The sequence below is a fragment of the Pristiophorus japonicus genome, chromosome 7 (genome assembly GCF_044704955.1).
Source record: "Pristiophorus japonicus isolate sPriJap1 chromosome 7, sPriJap1.hap1, whole genome shotgun sequence".
NCBI classification, from domain to species: Eukaryota; Metazoa; Chordata; class Chondrichthyes; family Pristiophoridae; genus Pristiophorus; species Pristiophorus japonicus.
The window spans coordinates 163,309,452-163,323,161 of record NC_091983.1 but is presented as its reverse complement, the minus strand read 5'-3'; the positions used below and the strand labels follow the sequence as shown (position 1 = coordinate 163,323,161).

At 40.2% G+C, this 13,710-nt stretch overlaps 1 protein-coding gene across 2 annotated transcripts in view; it reads right to left on the bottom strand.

Moving 5' to 3' along the window:
• Positions 1-13,710, bottom strand: part of hbs1l (HBS1-like translational GTPase) — a 188,911-nt gene that overhangs the window by 123,520 nt on the left and 51,681 nt on the right. The gene's annotated exons all lie outside the window — the stretch shown is intronic.

Sequence of the window (13,710 nt, the reverse complement as noted above, 5' to 3'; positions counted from 1 at the left end):
GCAGAGTGATCGTGTGGGAAGGTTGGGGGGGGGGGGGGGGCATCGGTGGATTGCGGGGTCAGGCCAGCAATTGCGGGAGTTGGCAAGGAAGGACTTCAATTTGTTCGTGTCGGAGTGGCTGCGAATGGTGCCAGATGAGAGGTGGTGCCGGATAAGTGAGTCCGGATAAGGGAGGTTCAACCTGTACTTGGGATGTTCAGTCCTTTCAGTTCCTGGCTGACCCTATTTTGGAGGTACAGAGTTCTGCGGCAAGTGGTTTATGGTTATTCTCCAGCAAGTACAATGGCTCCTAGTATCGCCACGATTGGGCGCTGTTTTTTTTGGTGTGCGCTGTTTTTTGGCGTGAAATCCTCCTTTTGCAACTTTGGCAAAAGTTTGTGCGGTGACGCCCACCGTCAGCACCAATTTTTTTTTTTGGATCGGGCGCCGTTTTTAGCTGTTTTTGCCACAGTTAAGTGATTTTCCCCTTGTGCGATTTTTTTGGAGCACGGCGCACAGTGGCCAAAAGCACCGCAAAAAAACCCGTTGTTAACTTAAGGAAATCGCGCGGCGCACAAGATGACATTGGAGTGATGCAAAAGACAAATTAAAATACAAATGCATGATTATTTTTTCACAGAACTCTGAAATTGGAGTACGGGAAGAAGATTGCTCAGAGGGAACTATTTCATGGATTTTCATCTGTTGGCCCTCCCCGCTGCAGTCCCTGGCCGAAAGGACCCGCTCCCCCGCCGTTGTAACCCGGCCAGAAAGGACTGCTCCCCCCGCTGTACCCATTGCAACCCTGGGCCGAATGGCCCTCCCGCTCCCGGTCCTGCTGCAATCCCGGGCTGTGGAACTTCAACTCACAGGGGGAGCGCGAGCTGGAGCCGGGGGGGGGCATTCGGTCCGGGATTGTAGCGGATACAGCGGCAGGAGCAGTCCTTTGGAGGAAGTTGCAATTTTTTTGCCACAATCGTGCGTTATTGTACATGGGCACCAAAAATCAGGAAAGTGGAAAATAGGGGCCATTATATCCTTGAGGCTCATGATTCATTACACAATCAAATACATGCAATGCAATTTTTGAAAGGATCTTTCAGTACTTTCGTAAAAATCATGCAATGATTGTGTAAATAAAGCTGTCAAAACTAAAATTTTATTTGAACTTTGCTTTACACCAAACAGATATTACCTTCTGTTACAAAAATACAATGAAACAAAAGAATATGGATAACCGCAATGGAGAGTCAAAACAGAAACCTAGGACAATTAGAATTAGGCCAGCTTAATGGGGTGTGATTTAGAGATCTTGTAAAATGTTGAAATCCTTCATCATATACAGTCTGACCAGAAAGTAACCGCAAGTTGAATCAAGTTTTCGCTTGTATCATTGGTTAAGACTATCATGAAGGTGGTGATGTTCATCTTAAAGTAAACCAATATCTAAACTGTGGAAGCTTCATTAATGCTTTAAAAATGTGAGCTTCAAATTGTGGAAAAATGAACATCTATATTAGGATCCTCAAGCATTATATAAACCAATTGTAAATTTCTATTTTATCGCCATGGATCAGATTTTTATAATAACTGCTAAATTTACTTTTTTCTCTCCGATTTTCAACCCCTTTACCTCTTTTTCTGAAAATAGCAGTTCACGAGAGGTCCATAAGCAGCTCTCTGGTATCTCATAAAAATAAGATATATTTTGTACATGAAGTGTACATGTAGTGAATGCCAGTCATTGACTCGACTACAAACTAAATTGGATTTTCACACTCAACATCCACATGTATGCTTCCCAGCAGGAGTTACTCAACAGCAATCAGAAGTAATCCTGGTTGAGTTATTTTATTCTCTAGTTGGGGCATAGAGTCTTTCACTGCTGAGATCAACTTACTTAGCATGGACCAGGATCAAAGCTCTAGTTTGTGGAAGATATATGATGGGAGACCAGCCAGGACTGCATTACATTAGTCAAGTCTCAAGGCGACAACTATTAACAGAAAGACAGAATGTCTTTTTTCTTTTTAATTTGATTTCTTTATGAAAAGTAACACAGTAAATTTCAAAATAAAACACAGCCTGTGAGGGACAGGTAGGAAAGATGGGGAGTAAGAAGTTGGGAGCAAGACTACAGATTTTATGGTCAGATGGTCTCAGGCGTCATTATTGCTGTTAGGGAGGTTTTCACAGCACATGGTCAAACCCCATCTTTGTTTTTTATTCGTTCATGGGATGTGTGCGTCGCTGGCAAGGCCAGCATTTATTGCCCATCCCCAATTGCCCTTGTGAAGATGGTGGTGAGCCACCTTCTTGAACCGCTGCAGTCCATGTGGTGAAGGTACTCCCACAGTGCTGTTAGGGAGGGAATTCCAGGATTTTGAAGGAACGGTGATATATTTCCAAGTCAGGGTGGTGTGTGACTTGGAGGGGAATGTGGAGGTGGTGGTGTTCCCAGGCGCCTGCTGCCCTTGTCCTTCTAGGTGGTAGAGGTCGCAGGTTTGGGAGGTGCTGCCGAAGAAGCCATGGCGAGTTGCTACAGTGCATTTTGTAGATTGTACACACTACAGCCATGGTACATTAGTGATGGAGGGAGTGAATGTGTAAGGTAGTGAATGTGGTGGCAATCAAGCAGGCTGCTTTGTCCTGGATGATGTCGAGCTTCTTGAGTGTTGTTGGAGCTGCACTCATTCAGATAAGTGGAAAGCATTCCATCACATTCCTGACTTGTGGATGGTGGAAAGGCTTTGGGGAGTCAGGAGGCGAGACACTCGCCAGAGAATACCCAGCCTCTGACCTGCTCTTATTGCCACAGTATTTATGTGGCTGGTCCAGTTAAGTTTCTAGTCAATTGTGACCCCCAGGATGTTGATGGTGGGGGATTTGGCAATGGCAATACCGTTGAATGTCATGGGGTGGTGGTTAGACTCTCGCTTGTTGGAGATAGTCATTGCCTGGCACTTGTGTGGCACAAATGTTACTTGCCACTTATCAGCCCAAGCCTGAATGTCGTCCAGGTCTTGCTGCATGCAGGCATGGACTGCTCCATTATCTGATGTGTTGCGAATGGCACTGAACACTGCAGTCATCAGCGAACATCCCCACTTCTGACCTAATGATGGAGGGAAGGTCATTGATGATGCAGCTGAAGATGGTTCAGCCTAGGACACTGCCCTGAAGAATTCCTGCAGAGATGTCCTGGAGCTGTGATAATTGCCCTCCAACCACCATAACCATCTTCCTTTGTGCTAGGTATGACTCCAGCCAATGGAGAATTTTCTCCCCCCGATTTCCATTGATTTCAGTTTTACTAGGGCTCCTTGAGGTCACACAGTCAAATGCTGCCTTGATGTCAAGGACAGTCACTCTCTGGAATTCAGCTCTTTTGTCAATGTTTGGACTAAGGCAGTAATGAGGTCTGGAGCCGAAAGGTCCTGGCAGAACCCAAACTGGGCATCGGTGAGCAGGTTATTGGTGAGTAAGTGCCACTTGATAGCACTGTTGATGACCCCTTTCATCACTTTGCTGATGATTGAGAGTAGACTGATGGGGCGGTAATTGGCCGGGTTGGATTTGTCCTGCTTTTTGTGGACAGGACATTCCTGGGCAGTTTTCCACATTGTCAGATAGATGCCAACTGTACTGGAACAGCTTGGCGACTGGTGTATTATGTACCATTTTGGGCACCAAACCTCAGAAAAGATGTACAATTTTGTTAGGTAAGCCTATCAAGGGATATGGTACAAAGGTGGGTAACGGAGTTGAGGTTCAATCAGCCATAATCTAACAGAATGGCAGAATAGGTTCGAAGGGTTGAATGGCCTAATCCTGTTATGTAACAGTAGATTACAGGCTATTGTGTAATGCCAAGGACAGCATCGCCAGTACTCTCAAACTAGACATTGGACTTGTATATGAGTAATTGTTTTGAAAGGCGAGGGAGGAGTGATGTGACAAAATGAAGCATTTTTTTTTTTAAAGCTATTACGAGTTATTTGGTGGATTTTTTCCCTCCTGGTTACAACATACACAGGGTTAAAATTAAGGAGTAGTAGCTGATTTATCAAACTCCAGAGAATATACTTTACGGTATGATATTTCAAAGCCACTGATTTGTCAATGTTTACTTGCTCGTTATTGACCAGCTTGTTGTTGACCAATTGGTGTCAATCGGATTGCTCTTGTAACTACAAGATGGAATTTGTCCACAGATCAATAGGTTAAGCCATTAAATTCATTTACAAGCATCAATGGAGTTTCTTACAGTACATTTGTTTGGCCACTTTGGCAGATGCCATCCTGCAAATATCTATCTAAATGTAACTATGAGAAATATAGTTTTAACGTCCTTTGTTTTGGAATACCTTGGAAAGAATTTGGAGCTCCATCGTGGATGGTATTGCAGGAAGACACAGTCACTCTGAGCAGATCCAGATCTACACAAGATGTAAGTGACCATATTTCAAGGGCTCGATGTAGAGGATTAGCCCAGAAGTAACTTTGTTGTTTTGATTGCAAGGGAAATAGTGAGGTCAGTATTTACTGTAAATCTACAATATCCCATGATGTTGCACATGAGAAGTCAAGATCACGTGCAATGTTCAGGTCAAGAGAGTTAGAGAGCTGAGGGGACAACTGTACCATGGTGGCGGAAGTGACAATGGAGAAGGGAAAAAAGAGGCAGAAAAGGGAGGAGAGGGAGAGAAGAGGGAAGATGAGGGAAGAGGATAGTAATGAGATGGTTTGGGGAAAGAAATTGGAATGAGGGGGGATGGTGATAGGTGTAATGTATTTGCTTCATGGATTCTTTGTTTAAGGATTCATGGCAACACATTACGATTAACAACCAGTTGGTTTATTAGCAAAAGGTTTAACAATCACACTACACATTACCAGTTCATCCACCAGGCTCACAATCACCTGCCTACTCGTGGATCCCCCAAACCCAACTCACTGGGGTTTTATTGAGTCTTGTGAACATCATGTGACTGGCTAATCCATTCCCAACTCAACAGCTCGATAAACCTGTGGGAGCAAACTACCTCAGCAGCATCAAACTGAGTGAGAGCCTTTTTATTTATTTTTACTAATTCTAGGATGTGGCCGTTGCTAACAAGGCCAGCATTCATTGCTCATCCTTAATTGCCCTCGAGAATGTAGTGGTGAGCCGCTTTCTTGAACTATTGCAGTCCGTGTGAAAGTTCTCCCATGGTTAGGGAAGGATTTTCAGGATTTTGACCCAGCGACAATGAAGGAACAGCGATATACTTCCAAGTCAGGATGGTGTGTAACTTGGAGGGGAATTCGTGATGTTCCCATGCTACTGCTGCCCTTGTCCTTCTAGGTGGTAGAGGTCACGGGTTTGGGAGATTCTGTTGAAGGAGACTTGGCGAGTTGCTGCGGTACATCTTGTAGATGGTACATACTGCAGCCACGGTGTGATGGAGGGAGTAAATGTTTATGGTGGTGGATGGGGTGCCAATCAAGCGAGCTGCTTTGTCCTGGATGATGTCGAGCTTCTTGAGTGTTGTAGGAGCTGCACTCATCCAGGCAAGTGGACAGTATTCTATCACATTCCTGACTTGTGCCTTGTAGACAGTTAAAAGGCTTTGGCGATTCAGGAGATAAGACACTCGCCACAGAATACCCAGCTTTTGGCCTTCTCTTGTTGCCACAGTATTTACGTTGCCTGGTAAATGATCTAAGCTGTGGACTGAGGGTGCCTGGGGCCAGCGAACACAGAGTTGACAGGGATACTAGCCGCTTTACTCCAGAACATTTTAGATCAAGCTGTGGGGGGAGTGGATTGCTGGGTCAGTGAGTACAATTGTGTTAGGTTTCGTTCTTGCCAACTCAACGTAGGTCTAGGTAGCAGAAAGCATGTATAGAGGACTGAATTGTTCAGAGTGGCTGTAGAAGGAGCAAGATCTATGGTGGTTTGTGGGAGCCAGTTATGCCATTACAGAGCAGAATCAAAAAAGTCAGAGAGAGATGTGGTAAGAGTTTTCAATGCATTTTGAAATGAAATATTGCAACACATGCAACAATTTTAATATCATTCAATAAATTTGTCTGGTAATTTACAGCTTCTCAAAGTATATTCTTCTACCTACTGAAGACAGGATATCATGTGATACATTCCAGTTAATGGAAGTACAGTGATAAGGGTCTCTGTTCAACCACTGAGTCTCAACATTTACCCAGATGAAGGGCAGGTAAAGGCATACTGTGGCTTTCTTACAAAAGGTCTACTTCTGAAAGTGGCCAATGTCAGTGATGCCAAAGAAATATCAAGCACAAGAACACAAAACTGTAAAAAAGGCTCTGAATCCTATGTAAACTGAACACTAATAAATTATTGTAAGATTTCTACTCGAGTAAGGCATTATGCATTCATGGGGTTGTGTGTTAATTTTCCCTTCGTCCTTCAGCAACAATTGCAAAAGTGCTCTACTCTAGAGGTACCCAAGGATATGTCCATCCTGATCACAAACCACCTTGTTAAGCACGTGAGCTGTATTCTTTAACTCATAGCTCAAAACCAGATACAAATGATTCAAGTCAATTAAACACTGGCTACTGTACTGTAACAAAAATCTATTACTACTACATGCATCAAAGGCCAAGGCATTCTTAATTTTAATATTCTAGATGGTGTGAAACTCACATTATATTAGAGAATGTTAATGCTCTCTGCACTAGTCTCGAACAAGATTTAAACTACAAACCTAGGCTACATTTCAAAAAATCCCCTAGAAAAAGGAGTTAATGGAAGATTATGTAAATCATTCAAGACGCAATGCAAATACCGTTAAAAGCACAGACATGACATGAAACTAGCAAATGGCCTCATTTTAATACAATGTAGCAATATTTTTTAAAATGCATGGGAAAAAGAATTATTCAGGTTGCCTTGTAGCATAATGCACTGATGTACAAGCATGCTGCATCACTGGTTGGCCACAGGTTTGTCTCCATGCTTCCCAATACAATGACTTCCTAATCTCAGTTTGTCCAAGGAAAGGAGCAAAGGAGAAAAAAACAATGAGAACAATTATGCCACTCTTGGCATCAGCAATTGAGGCTTGCTAACAGATAACCTGCCGTGCATTCTTCGTCAGACAAGATGCTAATTAGGGGGGGGGGGGTGGAGATGAGGATGCAAGATTCCTTTTCCTAAAAGACAATGGTAGTGAACTAGCTGGATTTTTACAATACAGCAGCTTTCATGCTCATATTTCTGATAAGGTGATATAGTGCTATATAAATGCATGTTCTTTCCTTCAGCTCCAAAAATGTATCGTGACATTTTCCAATATGTCTAACTTTTATTAACATATTAATAAATATCCTGTCCTGGCAGAGTCCTGCATCTATCTTCCAGTGGGATTCTTCTCAATCAAGCTTGCTCTTAACACCAAAGTCGTGTTCGTTTACCTATGTACATGAAGATGATATGGGAATTCGTGAGGCACTCCCTCAAATACCAAGCGTTTCCCTAGCATAATGAGTGAAAATTATCAGGAGAGCCCACGCAGTAGTATGCAACATGCGAGAAGCTGATGGGAATTGGATAATCGGAGACGGCGTGGGGTCAGGACAAAAATAAGAAAAAATGGCTAAGCTGAGAGGCCGCAGAGTGAAATGGAACTTCAAATGGAACCTAATGCAATAATAATCTTTCACTCCACTCCAGAACATGAGCTCCTAAGATAGCCAATTTCAGTGAACTATTGAGGGACTGTTGCATTGTCAGACATAGCGTTCTCTGGTAAGACGTTAAACTGCGGCTGTTGTCTGCCTCTTTAGACGGATGAAGGTTTCATGGTGCTATTCGAAGAGGAGCAGGGAATTATCCTGGTATCCTGGTCATCATTCGTCCCTCAACCAACATCCACAATAACAAATTAATTATTCAATCATTTCTTTGCTGTATCTGGGACTTTGTTATGCATAAAATGGCTGCCACTTTCACCTACATGGAAATGTTTGTAACATTTACTGGGTTTTGTTTTGTTCTGAATACACAACAGCTGGCACACAATCAAAACACGGTAACATTTTTCCAATACAGGGGTACTGAAGATTAAGAGATAAGGTCTATGAGTGCTACTATTTTTGAGTTATTCAAATTTATATTGAGATTCTAATATGGTTTTCACCATGGATACACTTAACATGTTAATAGTAAAGACCTGTACAACATGGTAACATTTGGGGGGAAATTCTTCCAATATGTGAATATAAATAAATGAAGTCTATGAACCCAAAGGTGTTTTAAATAGCTACGACAACCAGATCAACTTTCAATCTCATGTACAAAAATGTCTTTGGCACCAGTACCAAAATTCTAAAAAGCAGGAATATAGATAAAAGAGCACGGGTAACTACAGCACCAACATTAGACAGTTCTATGACTAGTCATGGAGCTTTTAGTTCAGTAATTGAACAAATCAAAAAGTTAACAAGTGAGTTCTGCATCTCCCTCAAAGTATGGATACATAAATGCCAGTATTTACAAAGTTCTAAATATACATCTATAAATACCAATATTGGTATCTGCAGCATTTACATTTGGCTGTAATTTGCTATTTAGAAATTTGAAGAACTTTTCAGTCTTGGCTTAAAAGATGAATTCGCCCTCTGATGATAAATCACCTATTTACAAACAACATTCCAAATGATCACACCTAAATCCTCATTTTTGAGTAGGGGTGCATATCTTGTAGAGTCCCTCAAGCTACCTGAAGTTGGGAAAATTTGAAGTAGTTCACAGACACAGAAATATTCTACAGTCTATGTGGAATATTTCTATAAAGTATATATCTTGTCCTTCTAATATTGCTGAAAACACTTCAGAGAGATGTGAAAGCCAGAATTCATGACCCTGTATTCAAATAGCAACTGGATTAGAGTAGGTTGGACATTAGCCTTTCACTTCTGGGAATCACAGTGACTGAGTAGTTTTAGAGGGCATGAGACCATAGCACACAACTTCCCACTATGTAGGACAAATTAGCACCAGTGTCACTAAACCAGAGAGGCTGTAAGAACATTAAAAAATTCCATTAGTAAAATGGCATTTTTTTTTTTGTTAGTATGGGTATTAAGACACCTTATTTGGATGGTGTAGAGTGAGTTTTATATTGATTCTGTCCATGCTACACTTAACCTAGAAGTATTTGAAACTATCATTGGATGCCCAAACTCTAAACATGTTCCATTCCATTTCATGGTCATGTGGTAAAAAATATTTTTATATTGTTTTCCCAACTCCACACCCACTCTGCTTGATCTCCAAGTTCACCAAGAAGCTGTCTCTGTTAAATATTTAAGTTTGACAGTCATTTTACAGTTATCCATTTTGTGCAAGAATTACTTATTTTACAGCACAGAGTTCGAATGGGAATACCACTATTACTGTTGAATTTGAAGCTACATTCTTCACTTGAGAATAACACTTTGTTGAAACCAATGATTTGCATATAAACTGATTATTATCGAGTGATTACTTATGATTCTCACTGTTTCCCTCCACTCCATATGTGATCAGAGACTTGCGTTCAAATGCTAGCAGATAAATCAAATATAAAGCATCCCTTTTTCTTTAGAAAAATCTGTGAAATTAAAAGAACAAAATTGCAAATACTGGAAATCCATCAGTATCTTAAAACTTGAGACTAATATTGTGATACAAAGGATCTACATCTGAAACATTAACCTGTCCTTTATTTTTAGATGCTGATGTGTATTTCCAGGATTTTGTGCTTTTTAATTTATTCTTGGAATGTAGGTGTCTCTGGCAAGACCGGCATTTATTGCCCATCCCTAGTCGCCCTTGGGCCGCCTTCTTGAACGGCTGATTCCGCATGTATATGCTATAAAGCACTATGGGATGTACTGATGATGGGCTAGAGTACTATATCAATGAAATTTCTTCCTTTCTATCAGCATAGCATGATGTCACCCAACATAACTAGGAAATTATTTTTCGAATTAGAAAAAAAACATTTGTAACTCAAGGCCAAAAAGATAAAACCCTGGAAAATAAAGGCACGGAATTTGCGGGCAGCAGTGAAGGAGCGGCACTTGCCGTTCACTACGCAGACAGCTACACACAGAATTTTCACATGCTTTTGAGCGTAGACTTGCTGTCTTCCAGTATCTGATTCGTCCCAGCACTTTCTACAGGGGATCTGTGGCGTGTGTGAGAAAGGCTCTTCAACCTCACTGAAGATGAAGAAGCCTCATTGAGACACACAGGGCCAGATTTTTGAGAACTTTGCGAGCAGGTTTTCGCCGCGATTTGACCCTCTGCAGTGAAAACCCTGGTCGCAAAGCCTGTGCAGGATCCTCGGGTACCTGTTTGCGGCGGCGCTTTCAAGTACCGCCGGGGAGAGGTGTGACATGCAATGAACACGGATTGCGTTTGCGTCGTACTTTCGGCTCTCTCCTGACCTGTACGCCACGCCCAGAAAACCGACAGGTCAAACCTGTCAGTTCAGCCCTGCCAGCAGCGGTATGAAAACCTGCAAAAAAGATAAGTTAAAGTTCTTGTTTTTTTATTCTTTTTCAGTGGCTTGCTAGCTAAAGATTTTGAGAATATTTTTGGAATGTTTTTTTGTAATTTTATTGTTTCCGCCCTCCCCCCCTCCCAAGGCCTCTCTCAGCGCTCCCGGGCCCGAACTAAATTTGGCGAAACACTCATTTTTGCGCCGCGAGTTCTCGTGCAACGTCCCCCTTACCAACGTAAAACCCAAAAGCTCAGCCTAAAAACAGTAGCGCAACGAAAACGCTATGTCCGTTTTCACCAAAAATACAGCCCACAGAGTCTAAACCAGAGGTATAAACCAGGAATTATAAATTAGATTTAAATCATGTGTAGAAATCGAAATAAAGATTGGGGGGAAAAAAAGACATTGAGAGAGGAGAGAGACAGACAAAAAAAGTAAAAAAATACATTTAAAATCTCAAACACTAATTAAATTCTAAAAGAATGAGACTCCACGCTTGTAAAATTAAATTTTATGGGCCAGAGGTTGTTTAGCTTATGACTGACCACACATTAAAAATTAATTTGCACCTGAATACCCTAGCCCCAAATGTTTCTGCCAGGTTTAGTGGGTAACGAGTAGACAAGTACAGCAACTTCACGTCCCTATCAGGGAGGTACCGTCATAGTACAAGCCTGTGGTGGAGCAGGGCAACTCGGATTGCATATTCTGGATTTCCGCGTTTAACTGCGCTTGTGCGTACTCCAGAAGTTGCTGTCCGATTTACTCCAACATAACAGTGAGCGCCGTTAGCGCCGTTAGCCAGAATGTTATTCTTAACGCAAAATCCAGGTCATAACCTTTTTTTAAAAAAAAATTGAATTTATTCATGCAGTCCAAAATCCGTAAGACTGAATGGCAATTGCATTACAACTTCAAAATATTAATATGCAAATAAAATCACAATCTGAATTCATTGATTTAACTTCTCTATAAAAAAATATATATACACACATGCAAGTAAATTAACTTATTCAAAATGTACACATTTTAAAATATTGTTTCATGAATACTTGTGTAAAATCATTTTAAATTTCCAACTTTTGTCAAAATCTTTTATCTTATTAAAAACACAACATTAAAATATCAACCATAAAACATGCTAGGTCATGAACAATAACAAACACATTAAGTTGAAGCCTTGTAACAGATTCTGTATTTCAAGGCTGTGATTACTCTAACTTTCAGGCCATGAAGCTGCAAGTGTAATGGTCATATCATGTCATTTACAACAGCAAATATGAATACACAGCTATCCAATTTTAATCTATTTACAATCAGACATTTTTTTAAACCATTTTAAAATTGTCAGTTTGTAAATTGTAGAATATTAGTTCATGGTGCAAAAAGTAGGGACCGTAAGTGCAGAAGGAGCTCCTGCAACTTAAGAGCTCAACCTACTTCATCTGTAGTTTCAACATTTCTGACAATTCGCCAAAGAGGAACAAACCTTGACCACAATAGCTAACAAGAGGATCAGTCACATGTTATATTATAATAATTTATTAGTATCAGCTAGAACATAGTAATATGGAAACATCTGCTAACATTTTTATAATGTATCCATATGGCACAAAAATGGTAAAATGTAAATCTGGAGCACCTTTAATGCCTTTCTCTCTGATGAATTGCTATGCACACGATGTGTGACATTACTAATTTAGATTTGAAGCTTTGCAAAGCAATTGGTACAAATTTAAGTGATTGGTCTTAAAAATAACTATTCTAGACTCACATACAAGTGAAAATAGTATACTGCATGGTCATCAGCTGTGATAAAGAATGAGATCAGATATGAAGCAATGTCAAAAACTCTGGTGGACAAGTACTGAAATGGCAACCAGTTTTCCCCATCACCACCACCACCACCAAATAATACCATAAGCTGCACCCTTTTAGGTTGGTTTTATTTTTTTTCTTTAAAAAGGTAGTTAAATGAATAAAAAGCTGAATTATAATCTTCTGTAGTGTGTTCTTATTTGACACTATGAGCAACTGTAAAGAACATTTTTTTAAGTTCATCTTCAGTTTTTACTGGTAATGACTGAAGAAATTATTGAAAATTGGAAAGCTGGTTTTTGCTTTTACAATTGAAATCGAAACATATAGAAAGATTACAAATACACTGAAGCTGTACTTCTGCAAAAACCATCTTAGAACGTTAGAAAAATTAAAAGTAAAAATCTAAAAGCTTCATAAAGATTGGTCCAGAGAAATGTAATCTTATTACAGAATATGAAGAACAAAGATATACATTTAAAGTTTTGTTTGAGGTAAAGTTCAGCATTATGAATTAACTAATTTTTGTGTGGAAGATTGCCAATAACCTTCAATCTTCTACAGAAGAAATATTATTTGATTATACATCAACAACCTGAAATGTCAGTATGTGAGAATCAATTGAGCGATCTCCCTATAAATTCAGATGATGGTTCAGTCCAAAGTATCCCTAACCACAGAAATCCCTGGGTTTTTTTTTTCCAGTGACTCTGTACACAACTCAGTGTAAATACAAAGTAAGGCAGCATTATATAAGTCCTAGTCTCTATTAAAAGCTTTCTTCTGGGTGGCCTTTATAATATCATCTGGAGAAGGTGTACTGAAGTCAAATGGCTTTATTTTAAATAAGGGGCCCTGATCTTCTTCCATTGTTTCTGGAACTTGCCTGCTATAAAGAAATGTTTTATGAATATTAAGTAACATATTTTTCTTTTTCCTTATAGGGTTCTGAAAACACATGGCAAGAGCAAACCAAGATGGTTCAGCACAACAATGCTTTGTCCAAGAAGTGGTCCTTGTTCGCTTTGAAAGCTTGTGATTACAAATACGCATGTTGCCATTAAGTGCTTTGTAATTCACTGGTTTTGTATTTTGGAGAATAGATTTTTTAACAAGTGTACTTGGATGATCAATCTCTGGTTCGGAGGTCTTTTTTATTGTGAGCATTTTCAAATCAGTAGATTGCTGCCCTATAGTTTTTCCTGAAGAATGCTGAATTTTGCATGTGCCAAAATGAACATCCTTCGTTTTTGAACTTTCAGGCATTTGCTGAATATTTTCTGTGATCAAGTCAAACAGTGATGTATTTCCCAGTTCAGAAGTGTTCATTGGTTTGGAGGTTATTAAAGATGACAACGACCCCATAAATGTATCTGCCATTGTTTTAGTCCGACAT